The following is a 25061-nucleotide window of genomic DNA, read 5'->3' on the forward strand; positions in this document are numbered from 1 at the left end:
AGCTACAAACAACCCAAGACTGACACAAGGCTTTTTTTTATTTAAAAAAAGTAGCTTACACTGATAGCATCTGCCAGGCCCAAGTGGTAGTGTAGATTTCAGGGTCTGGAGGAAGCCATTCATCATTCTGATGGGGCCAGAGGTGATTAGTGTTGTCCAGGTCAGGAAATCGGCAGCTGAAGCTCATAATGCAAATGTACAAAAGGTGTAGCCAACATGGTGTCTGCCAGTTATTGTTAACTATGACTCCCATCACGGCCATTGGTCATGCTTGATGGGGCTGATCAAAGTTCTACAAAACTGTTCTGCCAAGGGCAGCTGTTATTTTGAATTCATGGGCAATAACTATGCTTATGGGTGAAGACTATGGGTTTTATGGGCCATACACAATTGGCCAAGCACAATTCAAAGTGTTGCTGCTGACCTTTAAAGCCCTAAATGGCCTCGGTCCACTATACCTAAAGGAGTGTCTCCACCCCCATTGGTCTACCTGGACACTGAGGTCCAGAGCCGAGGGCCTTCTGCAGTTCCTTCACTGCGAGAAGCCAAGTTACAGGGAACCAGGCAGAGGGCCTTCTCGGTAGTGGCACCCAGCCTGTGGAATGCCCTCCTACCAGATGTCAAAGAGAAGAACAACTACCAGACTTTTAGAAGTCATTTGAAGGCAGCCCTGTTTTTGGAAGCTTTTGATATTTCATGAATTAGTGTATTTTAATGTTTTGTTGGAAGCCGCCCAGAGTGGCTGGAGAAACCCAGCCAGATTGGGGGGGTATCAATAATCAATAATCAATTATTATTATTATACAAGTATCTAGCATATATTCTGGAAAATGGTTTTTATGCTTGTTCTCTGTTCTCTTCAGATGCCTCCTGAGATATCATCTCCAAACTTTGCAGGAGGGTTCCTGAGGTGGGAACAGTGGCTTTCATCAATGTTGGGAAGCTGGATTCTATTTTGAATAAAGATGGCAGTCTGAAATGCAATGTTGGCATGACTTCACCTGATTTTTGGTGTGACACATCCAACTTGGATGCCTCTTGAGAGATTGTCACCAAACCTAGCAACAATAGGTGGAAGCGGCAATCTGCATATAGCTTTTGATGCCAGGGACCATTTTGAGTGAAGATGGTATATAAAATTAACCCTAATTAAATGTTCACTCAAAAACATTTATTCAGGGCTGAATCAAGTGTTTTCCAGGTCAGGTCAGAGCCATGGAGTTGTGTGTATGGATATACACAGTCCCCAAAACTCACTAACTAAACCTCTGTCAACTAAACTTTGTGGACTGAATAAAGGAGATGCAAAACTTGAGGGGAAGCACATTCTGGCCCAGCGCTCACTGGAGGTTTAGGGTCAGAGTTTTCCTTCTCCTAGACGGGCTACCTTCCCAGGTTGATGAGCCCCACCAGCCCTTCACCTCCCCCTACAGCACATGCAGAAACTGCCTTCTTCAGCATTGGATCCATGATTGGTCTCATCTGCTCAATCCACAGAAGCCTGTCTTTGCATGCAGTGGAAGTCCCTAACTCACCAAGGGTTTCAGGCCCATTGGCTACTCTCACTGGTTTAGCTGGTCAGTTGAAGCTGTTCCCAGGGTGCGGCTGCTGTTGCATAGTGACAGCTTCTAGGAGCCATAGGTGAGAGCTGAGTGCAGGGTGGGGACCAAAGGTGGACAAACTACCCCAGAATTAGCATGGCATGTTCCCCACTAGAAGTACTACCCTTCCCCTAACACATTATTATTATTATTATTATTATTATTATTATTATTATTATTATTATTAACCACCCTTCGTCCCACAGGATGGTAGCAAACACACAACAGATAAAACAATTTAAAAATCTAAAAAACAAACAAACACAATTCCAATACAGATGCAGACTTATTCAATTTATACCCTACCCTTTCTCCTGAAGGAGCCCAGGGTTGCAGCCTCCCTGTAAACAAATTGGCTAAATAAAGACCATAGTCTAACCTTTGTGTAAGCTCTGCACAAGCAAATTGGGGTGAGTGCTCATTAAACAGGCTGTAATGCACTGGCAGCATCTTACAGGTGGCTGCCATCTGAAAGCTCGTCAATATCAATGTTAAAAAAGCAACAAATATTGTGCACACCTAACACATCTTCACTGCAGATAATTCAGCTTTTATTAAGCCCAGCAAGCTGCAGGTTTGACACAGAGCTTTCAAATCCCCTGATGCTTTCTCATGTATTTGCCTCTTGACCAAAACTTCTTGAACTTAAGCCACAATCCCCTTCCAACACACCGTCTTGTATTTCCCCTAAGCTTTCTGCACAGAGCTTTTGAATGCTCCCTCATACACATATTCCCTGGATGTTATGCTCACCTTAGTGTGAAGCTGCCCTTCTTCCTTTGTGAGAGACCAAAAAGCTTCCCACTTTCACCTGGTGCATCCTGAAGAACAATCCCTCGGGATGCTCATTAGGTGATGTTAATTATGGCAATCAGCCTACCTGGTCTGACCCAATTAAAACTAATTAGCTTTCCCCCTTTATTTCCAAACTTAGATCAAAATGTAGCTTCATAGGTGTTTTCCATACCAGAAAGATTGTCTTGTAAAAGAACCACAGCACCAGCCAAGTGTCACTGAATCTTACAGTTTATTTCATGAATATAATCAGTGGTGGCTGGTGCCCAGAAGGACTGGCTGGGTGGAAGGCAAGAAGCCCACCTGCAGGTGGAATCAGAGCCAGTGATATGCAAAGGCAGAACTCATGACAGGCAGAAGCAACTACTTATAGTTTTATCCCCATCCTCCTCCCTGTTGAATACCATAAGGGCAACAAATAGGCTAAAGAGAGGAAAGCTGGCAGCTACTCCCCTTGACCCAAGAAGGTTGAAAGAAGGATGTCAGGCAAGTAGAATGGGTTTAGGGCAGTTTAATGTTGAGAGGGTGTCCCATTTGCCTTATTGGTCTTCACTGAACATAATGGTTTTTTAAAAAATAAAAAAAATCCATATGATATAATTGGTCCTGAAGCTTAAAATTATTTGTCTTGATAAAGTATCATCATCTCATTATCTAGGAACAGCCTTGCAACAAGCAGATGGTTACTGCCAGTGGGGACAATTCTACATATGTATACTAAGCAATAACCCCCATTTAATTCAACGGGACACACCCAGTTAACTGTGAATATGATACAAATGAGCAAATCTACTTCACTTTTCTCAGTTTCTCATTTTTCCAGCCTTAAATTCAGCTCATATTTCCATGTCAGTTTTCAATTTTAAAAGTCCTTATGAAAATTCAACAGCATTTTTGTGAAAATTTCTCCTGATAATACATTTTCATTTGCAATTTTGACTAATAGACACATTTTTACAAAGCGATTTTCCTAATACATTTTTCTACTCCCCCCACAATTATATGTATTTCTATGCATACTTTAGTATATGCTTTTTTGTACATATTACAACTGTCAGAAAAAGTCAAATTTTGAAGGATGTCTGTGTTTTGGTTTGCCTATTGTTTTGGAAAGTGCAAATTTGTCAAGTTCACCTTTAAATGTGAATTGAATCAAATTTCTCACCCATTGATAAAAGAGATTCCATCCTACTTCACTCTGAATACAAACTTACCTAGTGTTGAATGCTTGGTTGCATTGTGAATAGGAATGCATGAGGAATTTTGTATTTGTGACTTCTGCTGTGAACTTGTGAGGTGCTGGGCCCTCAGCAGCTCTCTAATGGAGTGCTGACGTGATGTGAGTTCTGCCACTAGACTGGCACCTACCTGACAACCTACCAAGGTTTTGATAAGCACCCCTGTTTTGCTTCCTGGTGAAAACAGCAGAAATGCTTTGTAGGACAGGGTCAAGCAACTTAAAAGCCTCCATTTATGGCTCGAGACTTGAGTAAATAGTTTGGTACAGCTGTTACACATGAAGCTACCTTATTCTGAATATTTATTCATCTATATATTTATTTGTGTAGCTGAAACCACTGCAAAGTAAGATACATAAAACAAAACAAAACAAATCACACAGTTAAAATAATTATTAAAACTAGGCATTCTGTCAAATAAAAATTTGCCGCAATGAATGATTTAACTTACTATCAACACAAACCATTTCCCTTAAAATAGCCACTCTAAAGGCAACAGCAGGGTACCTTATGGACTACAACTCCCATCAGCCTCAGCCAGCATGGCCAATGGTCAGGGATGATGGGATCTGGAGTTCACCTGTATCTGGAGAACCACAGGTCCTCATCCCAGTTTTAAATCCGAAAATGTGTCATTTTTTACAGCTAACCTTGCTTCCCACTATTGATAGATTAAGGCATACTTTCAGGGAACTCAGGAAAGCACCCCACCCCCATTCCTGACATATGTTAAGCTTCATTTCTCTGTGGATTCTTTATTCTTGTTTTTACTCTCACCCTTTAGCATCATCTGTCTTGTCTCTGGTTTTTGCTTGAGTACTACAAAATGATCTTTCACTCTATTGGTAGCCTTTGCAGGCCATTATCCTGCCCCAGAGGAAACTCTATGTCTAATGTTTCTCTCTGGAATTCTACAATGCTTCTAACCTTTTGGCTCCGTGCTATAAAGCAATGCACTCTGGCAGACTCTCGCTGTCTCTTATCTTTCCGATCCATACAAAGGTGTCAGAATGTCCTAGGGACCCATTAATCAACAGACCTGTTCTGACATCAGCTCCTTAGAAGCCTCCTGTATACCCTTAATACATCTGGAGGGAGCGAGAGGGAGCTTTCCGATGGCGAGATAACTTTCCATAGATCAACTAACATGACTGATGACTAGATTGAGAATTAAACATTTATGTCTCAGAAGGAGCCTGGAGATTGAAATATGCAATTTCAGTTTACATTGGGAAGTACAGTACCATCACAACAACGTCACTGCCTCCAAGAAACCAGCTTAGGAGAAGAGGGTCATGCCTCTGTGGATACAGAGCCAAGGGTATCGATGACATTATTTTCTTCGATGCCGCACCTCAAAACAAATGAGGAGCACTGAAAGAGATAAATATAAATATAATCCTCAAAATGAATAGACTTGCCTTTTCCCTGATGTGAATAATCTCATTCGGAATTAGAATCTACCTTGTTTCCCACCCATTAGATTTGAAAATATGTTGACAATGCAGAAAGATATGCCAGAAGCCAGTAATTATAAGCAATCTTCTTCATTCCCCAGGTTTATAGGAAACTGCCTTATGCCGCATCAGACTGTTAGTCCATCTAGCACAATATTATGTACTCTGACTGATAGCAACTCCCCGGGGTCTCAGGAGCCAGCTTGGGTGGTGCTTCCTTCTTCCACATGTGCTATTTTCAGGATGGCTTATTTTCATATGGAAGGACCTGAAATACAACAACTAGCATCCCTTAATAGCCTCCTGAAGTAAACCTCTACCATGTCAGGTTTCTGTGCCCTCATCTACTGCATGTATAGACCATGATAATGTGGGACCCTGTTGCACAATGTAGAATCCCATATGGTGCATAAATTCACATGCCTCTATGAACACTGTTTCTTTGGAAGGTCAAAAAAGCGAAGAGGTTATAGGCCTTTTATTTTATTTTTTAAAATGCTGGGCAATGGCTGCTACAGCAGTAAACCATAAGGACATAAAAATCAGCATGCTGGATCATTCTGGTTGCTCATCTAACCAGGCATTATCTTCCCCCTGTTGTTAATCATTGCCATCTGTAGCCAGCGCTACTGTCCCTCAGCCTGGAGACTACACTTTGGCTATGCTTTTCCTTCTGTCTTCAGTACATATCCATGGAATCCCTTTGCCATGACAACATCCTGCAGCAAGAGGAGAGTTGTAGCTAACCTCAGCCCCTTTTGAAAATTGCCTTTTTGGCATGAGTCAGCTGGAAGGAAGACAACAACCAGAATCCCAAGCCCTCTTTCAAACATTTTGCTCTCATGCACACATAACACAATTCTGTTTCCAGGAAACCATTTATATAGGACAAATAAATCAAGGCCCTCTTCCTGTCTGGAAGCTATTTTGAAAGACCTGCATTATAAATCATACCCCTCACATCTGCATGTATCAGGGATGTAAACGACTTCCAGTAAGCCTGTCAGATCAAGCAAATTCTAGCTATCTTTGTATTATTGGCAGGGGGTGAGTGTAACTTGACAGTAGACACAAGTGCTTGTCTGAAGTATTCAGGACTTCCTAGGCCAGGGTTGGGGAACCTGTCACCTGCCAGACATGGCTGGATATTAACTCCCATCATTCCTGACCACTGGCAAGGTTGGCTGATGCTGATCGGAGATGGAGTCCAGCAACATTGAGAGGGCCACAGCTTCCCCACGCATCCTAGAGAAATCATACCATGTGAATGAGAACAGTTCCCCTAGTATATGATTCACCTGGGAGTGCTACCCGGAAGACACACATCTCATGTAGGTGCATGATTTATACATTGTCTTCTCACCAATGGCCTCAAAGGCAGATTACAAAGTAAAAGCTATACATAATGAAATAGATTAAAGTCAATAATACATAGCAGCATACTTGCTGCATTCATATTGTAGGTGGCCATTTAGGAGCACAATTCTTAGGGGCACACTGACAAGAAACTACCTTGTACTGAGCCAGACTCCCAGCCCATTCTTTCAAGTATGGCCTGCTCCAGGGGCAAGGAACTTTATTCTGTTGAAGACTGAATGCTAGTGATATTCAGGGCTTGAGACTGTTTTGTGTAGGGCCAGAGTCAAATGTGAGCAGGACCAGAGCTGCAAGTGTGTGGTGGTACTCACTTTCTGACAATTTCCATCTTCTTTCTTCTCCTGCAGTAGGCTGTGGGAGGAGGGATAGATCAATCTTGCCAAAAGTAAGAACTGATTGCTTTCATATGGCTCCCTCCATATATCTCAGGGTTGTGCAACCACTTTTGATGAATCTTGAATTCAGTGTCTGATTCAGTTTGAAATTTGGGATTCATCCATAGTGGTTGCACAGCCCTAGTTTATATCTGTAAGTACGTAGAGGATTTATACCCTGCTTTTCCGTCACTTATCCTTCCACTGATCCATCATTTTGTCTCTTCCTGCTCCTTTTCTTCCAGAAATGTGAACTAATTGCCTTCAGAGGGCTTCCCTTTTCCATTCTCAACAATACATTTATACTGTGCCACCCCAGCCCCCAATTTGTCCATCAGCCCTTATTTTTCCCCTCTAGGCTGTCCCCACTTGGGATCTATGTATCTGCCAATCTCTGTATCTCTCAGTCTATTATGACTGGCAGTAGCTAGCCAATGCCTTAGAAATCTTCTACCTAAAGTACTTTTCAACTGGATAAACTATGTATTGAACCTAGGACCTTCTGGAAGCACATGCTCTCCTGAGCAATGGTCCACTCCCAAATGTGTAATGTCTAAAGTGAACACAGAAAACAACAACAACAACAACAACAACAACAACAACAACAACAACAGGCCACTGGATATGTGTTGGTTACAGTCTCTACACTGGCTGCTTCCAAACTGTTGCTATTTTGCAGGTGGGATTCAATCACATTCCAACAAATTCAGGTTGTGCAATTACAGAGGACTTGCGATCAAACCAACTTTCAAAGGGGAGGAAGAGATGTTTTGCAACAAAGAAAGTGATAAGGGAATGCACTGGAAAAGTTGAGATGACAATTGCTTGATGCAATGTTGTATAACCCCACAAAATTGCCTGCAAAAATAAGAATGAATTCTCAATAAACACTCGAGGGTTCTATATCCTTTCCACAGACAAACCAGGATGAGTGCTTAATAAGTGGGTGATCTGGAACTAAACTTTAGTTCCATTTTCCTCAAACTTATCTGTTTTCTAGATCCTTCCTTAATATCCTTCAGCTGTAAAAGAACTGATCTTTATTGATCAATGAGAAGTACTTACAAATTCTCCACAGAATGTGCAAGATTTGAGAAACATAATCTTCTTCACCAATTACCTTCATTCAGCATTTCCCTTTTCCTTAATTGCATTGCTACTTTTTAAATTGAGTTTAACATTCTCCATCAGTATCTTTTTTAATATGGCATCTGCTTCTCTCCTACATCAGTTTGGGTTCACTAGCAAACTATTAATTTGCATTTCCAGGCTTTTAAGAAAATGCTTATGATTGGCAAAAACTTTATGGTGCACCATTAAAGTGAAAGGAAATTGGTGCCACGGGGGATTAACATCTAGGCTGCATTCATAGAGAATCTGTTTGGGCTTTCAGTGAGAAAGGCTGGTTAAATATTATATAAGCATCCCTTTTCAGAAAGAGTTCATCATTTGGAGTAAATTGGAACAGTTTTGTTATCGGTGAAACTTCATCCTTTGGATTAGCTGTGTCAAAACTTAATTGGCAGGCTCCCTGAGGCACTGTTGGGTTCAGGGCACCCTCAAGCCTCCTTCCACAGCCTTCAGTTTATGAGGTCCTTGGGAATGCCCTTTGGGCCAGTTGTGCACACCTTGGTGAATGGTCTGGGTACACATATTGGGTTTACATACCCAAGGCTCACTTAGCAACAGGAGCACAAACTATAGGGGGAGGAAGGGGTTTCAGTCCCCTCAATATTTGTGGGTAGGGGGTTGAGCCCCTCCCTCCAGTATTGAGGTAGCCACTATTCCCACAGCCCGCCGCCACTGGGACCACACTGCCTACCCGCCACTGCCATGGGCGAACACTCATGCACGGGGTGGGGGATGGGGCACGCTGAGGGGTGCATGACATCAGATGTGATGTCAAATGATGCCACACCCCCTCAATGCGGGGGGGGGGATTTTTGCCCTTGCTTAGCAAGGGGGGATTATCTTATCCCAATCATTGGCTGGGGAGTCAAGTGGCTGTTCACATGCCCAGCAGAGTGGATGGATGCTTCCGTCCTAGTTGTTAATTCAAGCCTGAATGCTTCTACTTACATGATATGGTTATTGTTTGTCATATCTTCTATGTGTAGATGAATTCTTAGTCCCACTGGTGTCATTGGAGCCTCCTTTCAAGTCTGCTATGGAGTACAGATTTACTGGACTATTCCAACTTTACACTGCTATTTGGGTCCTGCTCCAAGTTTGACAGGGTCCTTTGCAAAATTTATTTTAGTTCTCTGTTACTGGGTTCTTACCTAGTAGTAATGCATGGCAGTGGGCAAACAGAACACTGAGCCGCAGCCTGAACGTTAACCATCAGCTGAGCCTATCCACTGTTTTAATTCCCCAAAAAGTAACTTGATGGGCATTTCATGGGAAAGTAAAATGATGCAGTAGGCTGGATTTTATGTAGAGGGGAAAGAGGAAGAGACCCCTGGTGGATTTCCAGTTCCTGGTGTCCTGCAGTTACTACTGTCGTATTTCAAACTGCAATCATCTGCTGAAATTCATGCAACAGAGCCAGTGGATCAGGGTAGGGTAATCATGTTCCCTTCCACTGACACTGGGATTCTTACACCAATCACATCTATCAGATGATATGAGACACTCTCTGCTCTCAGGAGATCACAGACCAGGCCCATACAACTTGAGACTCCCTAAGGCAAATGCAGTTATGCACAATGACCCACCAGGGTACTGGTAAGTCTCCTGCACTGGCGTTTCTTCTTCTGTCTGCTTCCCTTGGACTTAGAAGCAAGGGAAGGTTGTACTTTCATTGGAAATTATATGGATCTGTTTGGAAATTTCAGCCAAACTGCTCATTCCATCAGGCTGCTTACTGAGACCCTAGATGTGGTGAAGTATATGGGTGATGAGTTGCATTTGGCTTAGAATATTACCAGTTCTTCAGACATGTCCTACAATCTACTGGTCCCCCATTGGGATAAAATAATGAACTATTGGACTGATCCAGGTCCTTTAGGCTTCTGGCTGCCTCTTGCAGCACTTTCCCAGCTCTATGTTGTGCTTTATAAGGTGCAGTGACCTGGACACACAGCATTCTAAGTGTGGTCACATCACAGACTTGCATAATAGCATTGTGATAGTAGCAGTTTCATTCTTGATTCCTTCCCCTGATGTACCCAACATGTTTTTGTTGTATGCCTCACTTGTGAATTTGTCTGAATGCCCTTTGAAAGTATCTTGCAGCAGCAGATTCCACAAAATTAATTACGCATTATGTGAGGAAGTCCTTTCTTTGTTCTACCCTGAATCTCCTGTCAATCAAGTTTAATTGGATGACTGAAGTTTTAGTGTTTATTTATGAGAGGGAGAAACACTTATCTCTGTCTGCTTTTCCCCACGTCATGCATAATTTTAAACACCTCTAACATACTGACCTGATTTCACCCAATGTGAGATCTCACCAAAGTCTGAGGCAGCAATATTTTCCCATCCTGCTCCCCACATCTCTTTAACTTGAGGATGCCACAAATGGAGCATAGGAATATGCCTTATAATGAGTCAGCCCATTGGTCCATCTAGAGCAATAATTACAACTTCTAGCAGTGGCTGTTCAGGATTTCAGACAATAGCCTCTCCCAGTCCTGAACTGGGGCCTTTGCATGCAAAGCAGATGCTCTACCACTGAGCTACGGCCGTTCCCTATCTTCCATATGTACTCTACCACTAATATGGGGCTTTGGGTACACCTAACAAAACTGACTGCTTGAATATTCAGGGCCAACAAATGAAGATATTTTTTTCATACAACATGAACTATGGAATTCATTCCCACAAGATGTAGTAATTCCCACAAGATGTAGTGTAGAATTAGAGAAGTTAATGGAAGATGAGGCTACTAGACACAATGGCAATGTTCTGCTTCCCTTGTCAGAGATAGGTGTCTATATTATCTCCAGCGTCAGTGGTGGTGTGCCTTGGAATCATAAGTGGGAAGACTGTTGTTGTGCTCAGTCCTGCTTGCAGACTTCCAATGGGCCTCTTGAAGAACAAGATGCTGGACTAGGTGGGTCATTGGCCTGATCCAGCAGACTCTTCTTATGTTCTTATGGTTGGGTCTCTTCTCTGAATGACTGAAGAAGTATTATACAGTGATTGAATGTAGAAACTACACTACAAATAAGAAGTGATTCAATTTTTTTACCAAGCTGACATGAGCTAGTGTTCTCTCTCTCTCTCTCTCTCTTATAGGATGTCTGTTCAAAAAGGAGAACATTATGAAACCATTACATATCCTTCAGAGCAAAGTTTTCCTCTTAAAATTCTTTATAAATGATGTGTAATTTTAAAATGAAATATGTTCCACTCAAAATACCTCATTTTGGAAAATGATTAGATTTGAATGTGCAAAAAAAAATAGGATATGGAAATGATGTATAGTAAGTAGGACTGGATCCAATCACGCTATCAGGATTCACAGGTAGATAATAATGAGAAGTAGGTGGTTTTGGCTCCATTACAACAATTACTGTGTCTTCATGGCTACCGTCTTCACAGTTATTTTTGAAAAGTTTTTTTCTTAAGTTTCCCAGAAGTTTCTTTCCAGAAAGATTGATGAAATTGCCAGCACGTCATCTCCACCTATATTATTATTAGTAGTAGTAGTAGTAGTAAGTAGGGCCATGGGGACATATTAACATGCACAGAGAAAACCCAAGCTATGCAGAAATTACAAAAAATAATAAAAGTTGTAGGCTTAATACACCCATATTAAAGTGGTACAGTTGCTGGGGGTTTTCTGTATTTTTTTGGCATGTTGCCACCCATCATCATTTTTAAGTTTAATGTACTCAAACAATAGCTTTTTGTTCTGCAAGAAAATCCAACTCCTGTAAAAGACCCTGAAGGACTCCTTGTCATCCGGGTTTCTTTGTGGGTGGGTAGGGGTTTCTGGATGTGGTTTGGGAGACATCAGTTTCATGTCACTTTCCCCTAACCAGAAGGACCAGCACTCAAAGAATGAATTCCCTATTGGTACACAGGAGAGTGTCAGACACAGAGACTTTGGCTAGGTTTGCACTGAAGTAATAACTGATGACTGTACTATTGTAAACATGTATATGAGTGTGTTAGGGGTGGACTAATCTGTGAATATAGTTTTTTCAGTTTCTCACTCTTTCCAGTAAAGTTCAATTCTCCTTATTTTCTCATGAAAATTAATCAGGATTTTTGTGTCAATTTCTCCGAACCTGGACAATTTTTCAAAGCCTTTTTCTGTAAAGTAACACAGTTATGTGTGGAATATTCACTAGTATGTGTGTTTTAATGCACATTTTACACAAACGTGTTTTTCTATACACATTACTTAGCTGAAAAACTGCATTGTGAAATTCAGAGAAGTGCAGGATTCAAAGGATGGCTGTGTTTTGGTTCACATATTGTTAGCTTTGCCTTTAAATGCAAATAGAGTCAAATTCTACACCATTCCTATTGTGTGTGTGTACTACATTATCAAATGTTCGCCCATTCCCTGCACATAAAACAGCCCTTAGTTTGGCAAGCAAAGTGGGTCCATCTCCCTAATAACATGTAGATTTTTTTCCTATGTAGGGTTTTTTGTGGGGGAGGGGTAGTGTTGGTGGTGATATTGAGGAACAGTACGTTAAATATGAAGCTGTAGAGCCCAGATACAGTTTGCTACGACACCCCAGGGAAAACTAGACCATTCTCTATGGTTTCTCCAATACACACAAACACACGCACCGCTTTGTCTGAAGCAATGTGAAGCTGCCTGTATCTTGCAAGGCTAAATTAATTAATCTTAAAAGAAAATTCTATATTGTCTGATGTTTTAGACAGCTTAAAAGGTCACAAAGGCTAAATTGGAAGGCTTGAGGGCACTGGATGAAGCGTGAAGTAAACCCTAGCCACCATCAATTTATTTTTACAGCTAGAATTTAGAGCAGCGTGGCAAGATCAAACATGATTCTGGACAGAGAAGATGTGAGGAGGGAGAAGTAGCTCTTCACCCTGCGATGCTGGTGACATTCTGTTTTATTTACAGCAATATACTCAGAAAAATCTACATGTTTATATAGCACAAGAGTATTAGAAACTGAGCCTCAAATATAAACCCCACTCTAAAAATACATTTTCAGTGCCTTCAAGTTTGCTATTATTTTCTTAGGCGGAAAGACAAAAAATAAACTAAAGAATGCCCTAATGAGTATAACACTGGCAACGCGTCAGCTGCCAATATCAATACTGTGTTGTGTCTTTTATCACCTAGTATTTCAAAGTTGCTATCAAAAGCTACAATCCTTTATCTCTGATAGTGGAATACAAAATAAATCATAAGCAAGACTCTTTCATGGCATATGTGGACAGGTTTATTCTCAGTAAATGGATTTTTGCTTCCTCTAAATTACAGGGTTTGCTTGTTTGCTGAAGGCAAATGGGTCTATGACAGGTTGCAGTGGGCCAGCTGCTTGTTCTCCAAGCTGCCAAAGTGGCCATTTTGCCAAATACATGGTACAGTTGGGATAAGACCCAGGAGACTAGAGTTCTGATCCCTACTTGGCCATGAAGCTGACTTTGCTGACTTTGGACCAGTCGCCAACTCTTAGCCGAACCTACTTCACAGGGTTGTTGTGATGATAAAGGGAGGAGGAGAAGAACTATGTATGCCACCTCAAGCTCCTTGAAGGGCATCAATATTGAGTTATCAATATAATAAATGAATGTTTGTTTTTGTACTCCTGAAAACTTTGAAATCCCTGAAGCCTCTCAATACATTCCTTTTCTGTGTGGGTAGTGCAGTTTTGGCCATATTAGCAAAGTATCTTGGAAACAGAATGCCTGAATACTGGAAATAAAAGAACTGATAAAAAAGAGAGAAAATGAGCCTGCCCTGTCCCCCTCCCCCTTAAATTTGGGAATGAAATACATCTCTATATATTTCTAGAACTGTGTTCTAGGTTCAGAAACCATGATTACTATCACAATATATGTGACAAATGATCCCAGTCACTTTTCATTAGTCAGTGACAGACAATATACTAAAATCTGAACACATCAGCCATTCCGTTGACCTTTAAGGTATTGATCCCTGTAATTTTCTGAAAGGAACATTTATTTCCTATATGGGGAATGCACACACTATAAGCTTCTAATCCAAGTCAAGTAACTACTTTAATGCACTTGGATAACTCTTTAAAAATATATATTCGATTTCAGACTTGGAAGAATGTTGCATGTGCATTATTTATAGCCATACTGATCCAGGGAAGGTGATCTTTATGTGGAAGCAGGCTTCCTTGCACACAGCAAAAAACCCAAGTGTAAATCGGTGGTACATTTGATTGTGCAAGCTATCTATGCACATGGCATTATTTTCAGTGGGACACATAATAGGATCACAAATGCAGGTAGTAACAATGCATGTAGTAGTTTACACCGGGCATGCTTTGGCTTAATGGTATCTTTGCAATCTAGAATGCATACACAGATAACTTTCTTTCAATCAGGCCGCACATATCTGAAAGACTGCCTTCTTTTGTATAGACAATCTCAGTTTCTAGAATCAGCAGAGAGGGCCCTCTTGAGAGTTCTGCCACCCTCAGAAGTTTGAAGGGGCTCTCAAAAGGAGAATGGGACTCCCACACACATGCTAGAGAGAACTGAATCCTAGCTTAGACTAGTAATAATAATAATAATAATAAATTTTATTTATATCCCGCCCTCCCCAGCCGAAGCCGGGCTCAGGGCGGCTAACAACAATAAAACAGTATAAAAGTATAACATAAACAACACTCTAAAATCATTCATTGTAAAATTAATTAATTCAGGCCACTGGCAACCATTGGGCCAGAGCTCCGCGAAGATTGCCGAGGGAGGGAGTCAGGCTGTGCCCTGGCCAAAGGCCTGGCGGAACAACTCTGTCTTGCAGGCCCTGCGGAAAGATGTCAAGTCCCGCAGGGCCCTGGTCTCTTGTGACAGAGTGTTCCACCAGATCGGAGCCACAGCCGAAAAAGCCCTGGCTCTAGTTGAGGCCAGCCTAACTTCTCTGTGGCCTGGGACCTTCAAGATGTTTTTATTTGAAGACCGTAAGTAGAGCAAATGTCAGTGGAACTCATTCCTTAAGGACTCTGCACCAAGTGATGTAACTCTGAACAATCTCTAAGTTATTTTATAACTCAGGTTTATTTATTTATTTATATTTTGCAGTCTAAAAAGGAACTTAGGTAGCAGATGATTTTTTTCCCTATACCAATATTAAAACAATAATTTAAAGAAGAGCTAAAGTGATCGTTTTAGAACAACTCTCCCTTGAGACGCAGGTGGCGCTGTGGTCTAAACCACTGAGCCTCTTGGCCTTGCTGATCAGAAGGTCGGCAGTTCGAATCCCCGTGACGGGGTGAGCTCCCGTTGCTCGGTCCCAGCTCCTGCCAACCTAGCAGTTGAAAGCACATCAAAGTGCAAGTAAATAAATAGGTACCGCTCCAGCGGGAAGATAAACAGTGTTTCCATGCGCTGCTCTGGTTTGCCAGAAGTGGCTTAGTCATGCTGGCCACATGACTTGGAAGCTGTACGCCGGCTCTCTCGGCCAATAAAGCGAGATAAGCGCACAACCCCAGAGTCGTCTGTGACTGGACCTAACGGTCAGGGGTCCCTTTACCTTTACTCCCTTGAGAACACCCTTGAGAACACACACGTGTGTGTGTGTGTGTGTGTGTGTGTGTGTGTGTGTGTGTGTTTGTTTTTTTGGAGGCATTAGGCTTCTTAATACATGTTCCTGCGAATCACTCAGGACCTTCTTGCAGGTTTCCCATGGATACATATCAGAACAGCATACTGAACAAGGTCAGCCATTGCCCTGATCCAGCATGTTCTTATGTAAGTGATTAAACTGAGATGATTTTTGTTTGCTTATTATGTGAACTTTTAAAAATCAAGGTTCAAACTACTTCAAACAAGAGTGCTCCAGAATGACTTGTTAAAAAGGTGTCTTCATCATCATCATCATCATCATCATATATACCCCACCCATCTGGCTGGGTTTCTCCAGCCACTCTGGGTGGCTTCCAGCAAAATGTTAAAGTACAATAATTCATCAAATATTAAAAGCTTCCCTAAAGAGGGCTGCCTTCAGAAGTCTTCTAAAAGTCAGATAGTTGTTTATTTCCTTGACATCTGATGGGAGGGCGTTCCACAGGGTGGGCACCACTACTGAGTTCCCTGTAACTTCTCTTCTTGCAGTGAGGGAACCATCAGAGAAGGCCCTTGGCGCTGGACCTCAGTGTCCAGGCAGAACAATGGCAAGTTCTTAATAGCAAGTTCTTATCACTACTATCAGCCTTGGGCTGAAGAAACACTAACTCCAAGAAAACAAAAATGGTCCTTTCTTGTATAAAAAGATTATTAACTTATTCTTTAATACAAAAGAAAAGAAAAAGTAGGGCAACCAAAGAAGAGGAGAATGGTTGTAGCTGCCTAATTGGGAGAGTATTATTTTTAGTCTGACAAAAAGACCAGTGGCAAGAAAACAATTAGGATCTTTTGTCAAGTTAATTAAATTTTACTAAGTGTAGTAATCTCAGTGGGTTTAGTTCACTGAGGAAATGCTAATTAAAAACTCAGATTTTTTTGCAGTCTAATAAGGAACCCGGGTAGCAGATGAAAGTTTTTGCATACTGATATTAAAACACTAATTTAAAGAAGAGCCAGGGTGAATCCTTTTAAGATCAAGTTCTAGAGAAAAAAAAAGGTTTCCCTTGAGAACACCAATATGCATGCCTGGATCAAGGCAAACCATCCCAGAAGTATCAAAACGGCTGGGGAAACAGGGTTTCTTTTTGTAAAAGAAATTGTGTGAGGACACCAGTAAGTCTGCTACATTGATTCATTCAGTGGTGGGAGAGAAAAACAAAGCAATTGAAATAAAAGGCAATGTGGGTGTGTTTTTAATTGGACACACACACACACACACACACACACACACACACACTTCCGCCCCAAAGCCACCTTGCCTTCATGACTTCCTCTAAAGACCTGCTGAGTTTTAAAGCATTGTAATAAAAGTGTATTGCTTGAAAGACTGTCCATATTTTACCATCTGCTGTTTCACAGGCATCACCCATTCCAAGAGTCGACAATTTGCAGTCTCCATATAGTGGATCGGAGGTAAATAGATGGGAGAGGAGTGGGTTGAATCTCATTTGAATTACAATTAACACTGGGAGGATACGATTTACTTCATCTCACCCACTCCTGCCCATCTTTCCCCTGTGAGTCACCTTCTTGCAAAAATGACAAATTTACTCAACTCATTAAATGTACTCAACTAAGTTAATCTGGTTGTTAGCAGCTTCGTCTGCTTTGATACTCCTGACAGGTAATGTGCAAGGAACTCAACAGGGCCATTCTAAAGCATTTTGCAGCCTAAGGTGAAGCAGCAAATTGTGTCTTATTTTCTCCAAGTCAGGGTGCATATGGCAAAAGACCAGTGGGGTTGTATTTTGCGGTCTGTTCTGCCTCAGCCAGGGTCAGTCCTATGAAGCAGCTGCCTCAGGCAACAAATGCTGTGGTGCAGGGAGTAGACAGAGTTGTGAGTGTCATGAGTGTCATACCTTGTACTACCTATGCTAGTCGACTGACTTTAAGTGGAATGGAGGTATTGCCCTTTCACTAGAATTGGAGTAAGAGTCAACTACCTGTCCAATTGGCTTCTGTATGTGCTTTGGGAGAGGGTGCCATCTTGTTCTTCACCTCAGGCCAGCCGAACATAATGGAAAACCCCTAAACATCTCCCATACCTGGCAGCAAAAATGACACCTACATATTAAATCATAGAATCATAGAATCATAGAGTTGGAAGAGACCACAAGGGCCATCGAGTCCAACCCCCTGCCAAGCAGGAAACACCATCAGAGCGCTCCTGACATATGGTTGTCAAGCCTCTGCTTAAAGACCTCCAAAGTAGGAGACTCCACCACACTCCTGGGCAGCAAATTCCACTGTCGAACAGCTCTTACTGTCAGGAAGTTCTTCCTAATGTTTAGGTGGAATCTTCTTTCTTGTAGTTTGGATCCATTGCACTGTGTCCACTTCTCTGGAGCACCAGAAAACAACATTTCTCCCTCCTCTATGTGACATCTTTTTATATATTTGAACATGGCTATCATATCACCCCTTAACCTCCTCTTCTCCAGGCTAAACATGCCCTGCTCCCTTAGCCTTTCCTCATAAGGCATCGTTTCCAGGCCTTTGACCATGTTGGTTGCCCTCCTCTGGACACGTTCCAGTTTGTCAGTGTCCTTCTTGAACTGTGGTGCCCAGAACTGGACACAGTACTCCAGGTGAGGTCTGACCAGAGCAGAATACAGTGGCACTATTACTTCCCTTGATCTAGATGCTATACTCCTATTGATGCAGCCCAGAATTGCATTGGCTTTTTTAGCTGCCGTGTCACACTGTTGGCTCATGTCAAGTTTGTGGTCAACCAAGACTCCTAGATCCTTTTCACATGTACTGCTCTCAAGCCAGGTGTCACCCATCTTGTATTTGTGCCTCTCATTTTTTTTGCCCAAGTGCAATACTTTACATTTCTCCCTGTTAAAGTTCATCTTGTTTGTTTTGGCCCAGTTCTCTAATCTGTCAAGGTCGTTTTGAAGTGTGATCCTGTCCTCTGGGGTGTTAGCCACACCTCCCAGTTTGGTGTCATCTGCAAATTTGATCAGGATGCCCTTGAGTCCACCATCCAAGTCGTTGATAAAGATGTTGAATAAGACCAGGCCCAAGACAGAACCCTGTGGCACCCCACTAGTCACTCTTCTCTAGGATGAAGAGGAACCACTGATGAGCACCCTTTGGGTTCGGTCAGTCAGCCAGTTACAAATCCACTGAGTGGTAGCATAGTCAAGACCGCATTTTACCAGCTTCTTTACAAGAATATCATGGGGCACCTTGTCAAATGCCTTGCTGAAATCAAGGTAGGCTACATCCACTGTGTTCCCTTCATCTACCAGGCTTGTAATTCTGTCAAAAAATGAGATCAGGTTAGTCTGACATGTCTTATTTTTCAGAAATCCATGCTGACTATTGGTGATCACAGCATTCCTTTCTAGGTGCTCACAGACTGTTTGCTTAATGATCTGCTCCAGAATCTTCCCTGGTATTGATGTCAGACTGACTGGGCGATAATTATTTGGGTCCTCTCTTTTCCCCTTTTTGAAAATAGGGACAACATTTGCCCTCCTCCAGTCTGCCGGGACTTCGCCTGTTCTCCAGGAATTCTCAAAGATGACTGCCAGTGGTTCTGAGATCACATCTGCCAGTTCTTTTAATACTCTTGGATGCAGTTCATCTGGCCCTGGAGACTTGAATACATCTAAACTAGCCAAGTATTCTTGTACTATCTCCTTAGTTATTCTGGGCTGTGTTTCCTCTGCTGAATCATTTGCTCCAAATTCTTCAGGTCGGGCATTGTTTTCTTTATCGGATAAGACTGAGGCAAAGAAGGCATTGAGGAGTTCAGCCCTTTCTGTGTCCCCTGTTTGCATTTCACCATCTTCTCCTCTGAGTGACCCCACTGTTTCTTTGTTCTTCCTTTTGCTACGGACATACCCATAAAAGCCTTTTTTGTTGCTTTTAACCTCTCTAGCAAGCCTGAGTTCATTCTGTGCTTTAGCTTTTCTGACTTTGTGTCTACACGTGCTGGCTATTTGTTTGAATTCCTCTTTGGTGGTTTCCCCCCTTTTCCATTTTTTGTACACATCCTTTTTAAATCTTAACTCAGCTAAAAGTTCTTTAGATAGCCACCCTGGCTTCTTTAGCCACCTTCCATGTTTCCGTCTCATTGGTATTGCCTGAAGTTGTGCTTTTACTATCACCCTCTTAACAAACTCCCAGCCATCATGAACTCCCTTTCCTTTTAGTATTACTGTCCATGGGATCTCACCCAGCACTTCCCTAAGTTTTATGAAGTCGGCTTTCTTAAAGTCAAGAAATTGAGTCCTAGTATGCTTGGCTGCTCCTTTCTGCTGTATAGTAAACTTCAGAAGAGCATGATCACTCGCACCTAATGATCCTTCCACTTCTACCCCACTAACCAGGTCATCAACATTGGTTAGGACCAGATCTAAAATGGCTGTTCCTCTTGTTGCTTCTCCCACTTTCTGGACAATGAAGTTGTCTGCAAGGCCAGTGAAGAATTTGTTTCACCTTATGCTCTTGGCTGAGTTTGACATCCAACAAATATCCGGGTAATTGAAGTCCCCCATTACTATTATCTCCCTTCCTTTTGCATGCTTGGCCATCTGTTCCAGGAAGGCATCATCTATGTCCTCCGTTTGGCTTGGGGATCTATAGTAAACTCCCACAATGAGGTCTCTGTTATTCTTCTCTCCCTTAATTTTGACCCAAATGCTCTCACTTTGGCTTTGAGGTTCTAAATCTTGGATCTCTTCACAGGTATACACATCCCTGACATATAACGGCACTCCTCCTCCTTTCTTGTCTGGTCTGTTTCTCTGAAATAGATTGCATCCCTCCATTATTACATTCCAATCGTGGGACTTATCCCACCAGGTTTCAGTGATGCCTATTATGTCATATTTAGTTTGCTGTACCAAGAGCTCAAGCTCATCTTGTTTATTTCCCATGCTTTGCGCATTAGTGTACAGACATTGAAGTCCATTAATCATTCCCCCGTGTCTCTTATTTAAGGATTTTTTCCTCCCACCACTAGGTCTGTGTGCTGTTTGCTCCATTTGGTCTATGACATTTGGATGATCATCTTCATCAATTGATAGACTCCTACCTTCAGGAGCATTGTCTCCCTCCCCCATATTAGTCAGTTTAAAGCCCTCCTGATGAGGTTTCTGAGATTTTTGGCAAAAACATTCCTCCCAACCATTGTGAGGTGCAGCCCATCGCTTGCCAGAAGTCCATCTTCAAGAAACTGCAGTCCGTGATCTAAGAATCCAAACCGTTCCTGTTTACACCATTTGCGAAGCCAATAACTATCAATTCACTGTCTTTTGACAACACCTCAAACCTGCTATCTGGGGTGGCTGCCTCACTCTGCCTAATAGGTTGGCTAACCCTTTCTCCGTGTCCCTATTGATGTAAAAAGTAAGGTCAAGCCAAAAATACTCATTCTAACTTTACTGGGCCAATTCATTGCCCATAAAAGTGGGGTGCCCAAATTGGTGAGACTGGATACATTTCTAATTTGGGAGGGGAGCATAATCAATGTCACAACATATTGCAGGTACTCACTGGCACAGGAGAGTGACCTGTCAGCCAATCTGGAGTTGCTGGACAGCTCTCTTCTCCCAAGAACACACACTGTAAAGTGGCACAGGCCTATTAAGAGTCCAAGCAAGTCTCTGCCTGTTTTATGGAGTAAATACTGTACAAGAATAAATTATGGTGCTGGAGGAGACTCTTGAGAGTCCCGTGGACTGCAAGAAGATCAAACCTATCCATTCTTAAGGAAATCAGCCCTGAGTGCTCACTGGAAGGCCAGATCCTGAAGCTGAGGCTCCAATACTTTAGCCACCTCATGAGAAGACTCCCTGGAAAAGACCCTGATGTTGGGAAAGATTGAGGGCACAAGGAGAAGGGGACAACAGAGGACGAGATGGTTGGATTGTGTTCTCAAAGCTATGAACATGAGTTTGACCAAACTGCGGGAAGCAGTGGAAGACAAGAGTGCCTGGCGTGCTCTGGTCCATGGGGTTGTGAAGAGTCGGACATGACTAAATGACTAAACAAGAAGGAGGAGGAGGAAGGAAAGCTACAAAGGTTTGTTGGATCCCTTTACTCCACTAGCCCAGCTATGCAGACATTACTGAGCTAAGTATTCTTCTTCCCTGCTTTCATTGTTTGACAATGGTCACATTAGACTGTAGTGCCCTCATGCTGGAAGGTGGGTATTAAGTGGTGCAGTTTCAATTGTGCAGCAGAACTCCTCCCACCTCTCCTCTTCCATGCAGCCCCCTCGTGCCCTCAGGATCTGTTGCAAGTGCTTTGGGGGATCCTCTGGAATAAATTTGGGCAGCATCTACTGCCATGCATCAATAGATACAGCTGTAAAACTCCAAAGAATCTCTGGCATGCTCCGCATCAAGGGGATGTGATTAAAGAGGCTTCTCTCCAGTTTGTTTCATAGTTCTGCTTCCCTATGTTCTTCCAGATCCAGTTCCACCTTAACAGACAGCTACTGCCAACTTCCATCTCTAGATTTACTCTGAAAGCGAATGGACATTTTATGTAGGGCAGATAAGCATAGGGATGCGGGTGGAAGGAAACACTGCTTTTTGCTCTTAAGGCGCAAGCACCAGGCTTATCTCCAATCCCAGTGCTGTGGCGCTTAGTGCTGGGATCAGAGATAAAAGACTCACCTTCCGATTGCTCTTTAGAGTTCCTCTGCAAAGAACAGCCAGGATTGGAGGGCTTATCTCAGTGCTGTGGTGCTCATTCCTTGAGACCGGAGAGGAAAGATCATACTGATTGCTCTTCAGAGATCTCTAAAGTGGGGATCTTTTATCTCCCAATTGGGAGATAAAACACTACACCTGGTCTTTAGAGATTGCTCTTTAAAATTCAGAGGTAGGGATTTATCTTCCAATCACATTGGGAGACAAGGTTGCAGGGGCTGCCAGTCCATGGCCAGATCTGAGCTGTGACATTGTCACCTCTGTCCTAAAAAGTTGCATGTTGGAAGGGTAGTGGGATCACAGGGACATGCTCCATCCACACACACACACACACACACACACACACACACATACACACACACACTTCTATTACATTATCTGTGGAGGGCTAGAGTTCTATAGAGTGTGTACAGTTGAATACACAGAGGGCTCTCTCCATGAGTTTGGAAATCCCATTTTTCCAGGGCGCAAATCACAGAAAGAGCTCACTCTGAATGTACTTGTAGAGATTCTCCAACAGGTGTTATAATGGGCACGTGTGTAGGTCAGGGGCAGAGCCTCAAATTTAAATCTCACCTCATGTTTATTCATTAGCAATCTGAAAGGTGGTTTGGAGTTCATGAAAAGAGTGCTTCAATTTCATTTATGCAGGGAGAAAACAGAGAGTTAAAGCTCAATGAGGCTGTGTAACCAGACCCCAGGGGATGTCTTCAGCAGTCTGCTCCCTTTATCCTTGGCTTCAGACTAATTATACACAAAATAGTATAGTCTAGAGCAGTTCTTGCAGTATTGTATCATCCTCTTGTCTGTTCCCAGGTGACTAAGCAAACTGAAAAAGTCACATGGAATCTAGTGTGTCCCTCGAGAGAGAATGAAGTTTTTTTGCTTCTATTTTTCTGCTATTCAAGGCAGATATCTGTTAAATTTGTGTGGAATTCATGCTCTGTGGGGCTCTTTGGACTGTGATTATGGCAACTTCCCTTGATGATGAATTCAAAGCAAACTAATTGTGCTAATGACTAGGGGAGGGGAAAATATGAATGAAGCTTTTGAGTCAACCAAAATAGGTTTTTTTTGTTGTTTTTTAAGGACACTGCATCACAAAATGTCAACTGAGTTGAAAATGATTGATCATAATGTACTAGTTGTCATAAAGAAAGAGATTCTGCAATCTTAATGAGGTGCTGGTAACAGACAAAGGGTACATTCTGCAAACTATTTCTGTCACAGCACTTTTAGTTAAGAAATAGAGTTACTCTTGAGTAACTGCACCCCAGGTTCTTCTGACCCGCTGGTATTTAAAAATGCTGGCAAGACTAGATTTTAAAAGGGTGTGTGTGGATTCAGAGATAGAGGGATAGACAGAATTATTGTAAAACAGATTTAAAAGATGTTTCAGCAACAATCTGAAAGTGCTTTCTAAAAAAATACATCTCAACAAACATCTGTTTTCTGGTCCCGAGTCAAAAACAATCTGTTAAATTTATAGACAACAGAATGGAAACAGTCATTCTTTATCTGCACAAAATGTGGAACACAGTGTTATAGTGCTCCATACTCTTAATGTTGTAGAAATGAATATTTTCACAGTAAGAATCTACCATTAGCTTTCAATTTCATTAGGCTATAATAACTGCTCCACAGGCAGAACCTTATAGAGTTTTAAAGAAAAGTTTTAGCAACTTAGGAAGACTAAAACAGAAATCATCATGTTGAATGGCAAGCTAATTGGAAGCCAGAGCCATTTCACAGGTTTCCACTCAACTTTAGTGTGAATAGTGAAAATATATAGATGAGATGGGGATAGACGAACTCAAATTTCTGTCAGGTTCTAATTTTTCCTAATCTTTAAGTCCTCCTCCTCCTCCTCCTCCTCCTTATTCTCCTCCTCCTCCTCCTCCTTTTTATTTATACCCCACCTTTCTTTAGGAACTCATGTCCATATAAGTTGCCTTTTGTGTGTGTGCTAATTTCTACTTATACATGTTTTTGTATGCAGTCTTCCCTAATATACACATTTGTGCAAAGCAGTTTACTCTTATATAATGTAGTTTTGTATATACGTGCATTTTATGCACACCCAATACTCACATTTTTATGCACATTATTTGGTTATAGAATGGCATCACAAAATTTGAAGGTGTGAATACTGAACTGTGTTTCGTTTCACAGATTTTTTGGGAAATGCGAATTAGGTAGGTGCTCATCAAAACACTAACTGAACTGAATTTCTCTATCACCCCTAAGGCTAGATAATTACTTTTTACCACTTTATGAGTACCCATTTAGAGGGTCTACAAAAGAGGAGTTATAACCTGCAAAACATCTTGATAGAGTTGCATGAGATCAGGATTGCTTCATCTCAGGATGGGAAATTGCGTGCACATCTCTGTTCCAAGAATTGTTTCTCAAACCACCACTTCTAAATCATTATTACTCAACCTACAGTTTTCTCCTTACACTGAAATGAATGAAATCATCAGACATGATGGCCAGGATATCACTGTGACCTGTGCAAAACATTTATTTAGCATGCACCATATTGTAGGTACAGTATTATTCATGTTCTGTGATTGATGGGTGACAATTACCATGAATGAAAGCACTGGAAACAAAACTGTTTAAAATTCTGAGAATCACTGAAGGTACCTAGCAACAGGATAACTCTTTTATTTATATATAAACATCTGGTTCCTACCCTGAAAACTTCCTTATTAATTTCTCTGATATCTGATATCTAAATCTTCACTTGACAGTAGTTTTAGCTAAGGGCATTTCAAGGTCA

The sequence above is a fragment of the Podarcis liolepis genome (genome assembly GCF_965112155.1).
Source record: "Podarcis liolepis genome assembly, chromosome: 7".
NCBI lineage: Eukaryota > Metazoa > Chordata > Lepidosauria > Squamata > Lacertidae > Podarcis > Podarcis liolepis.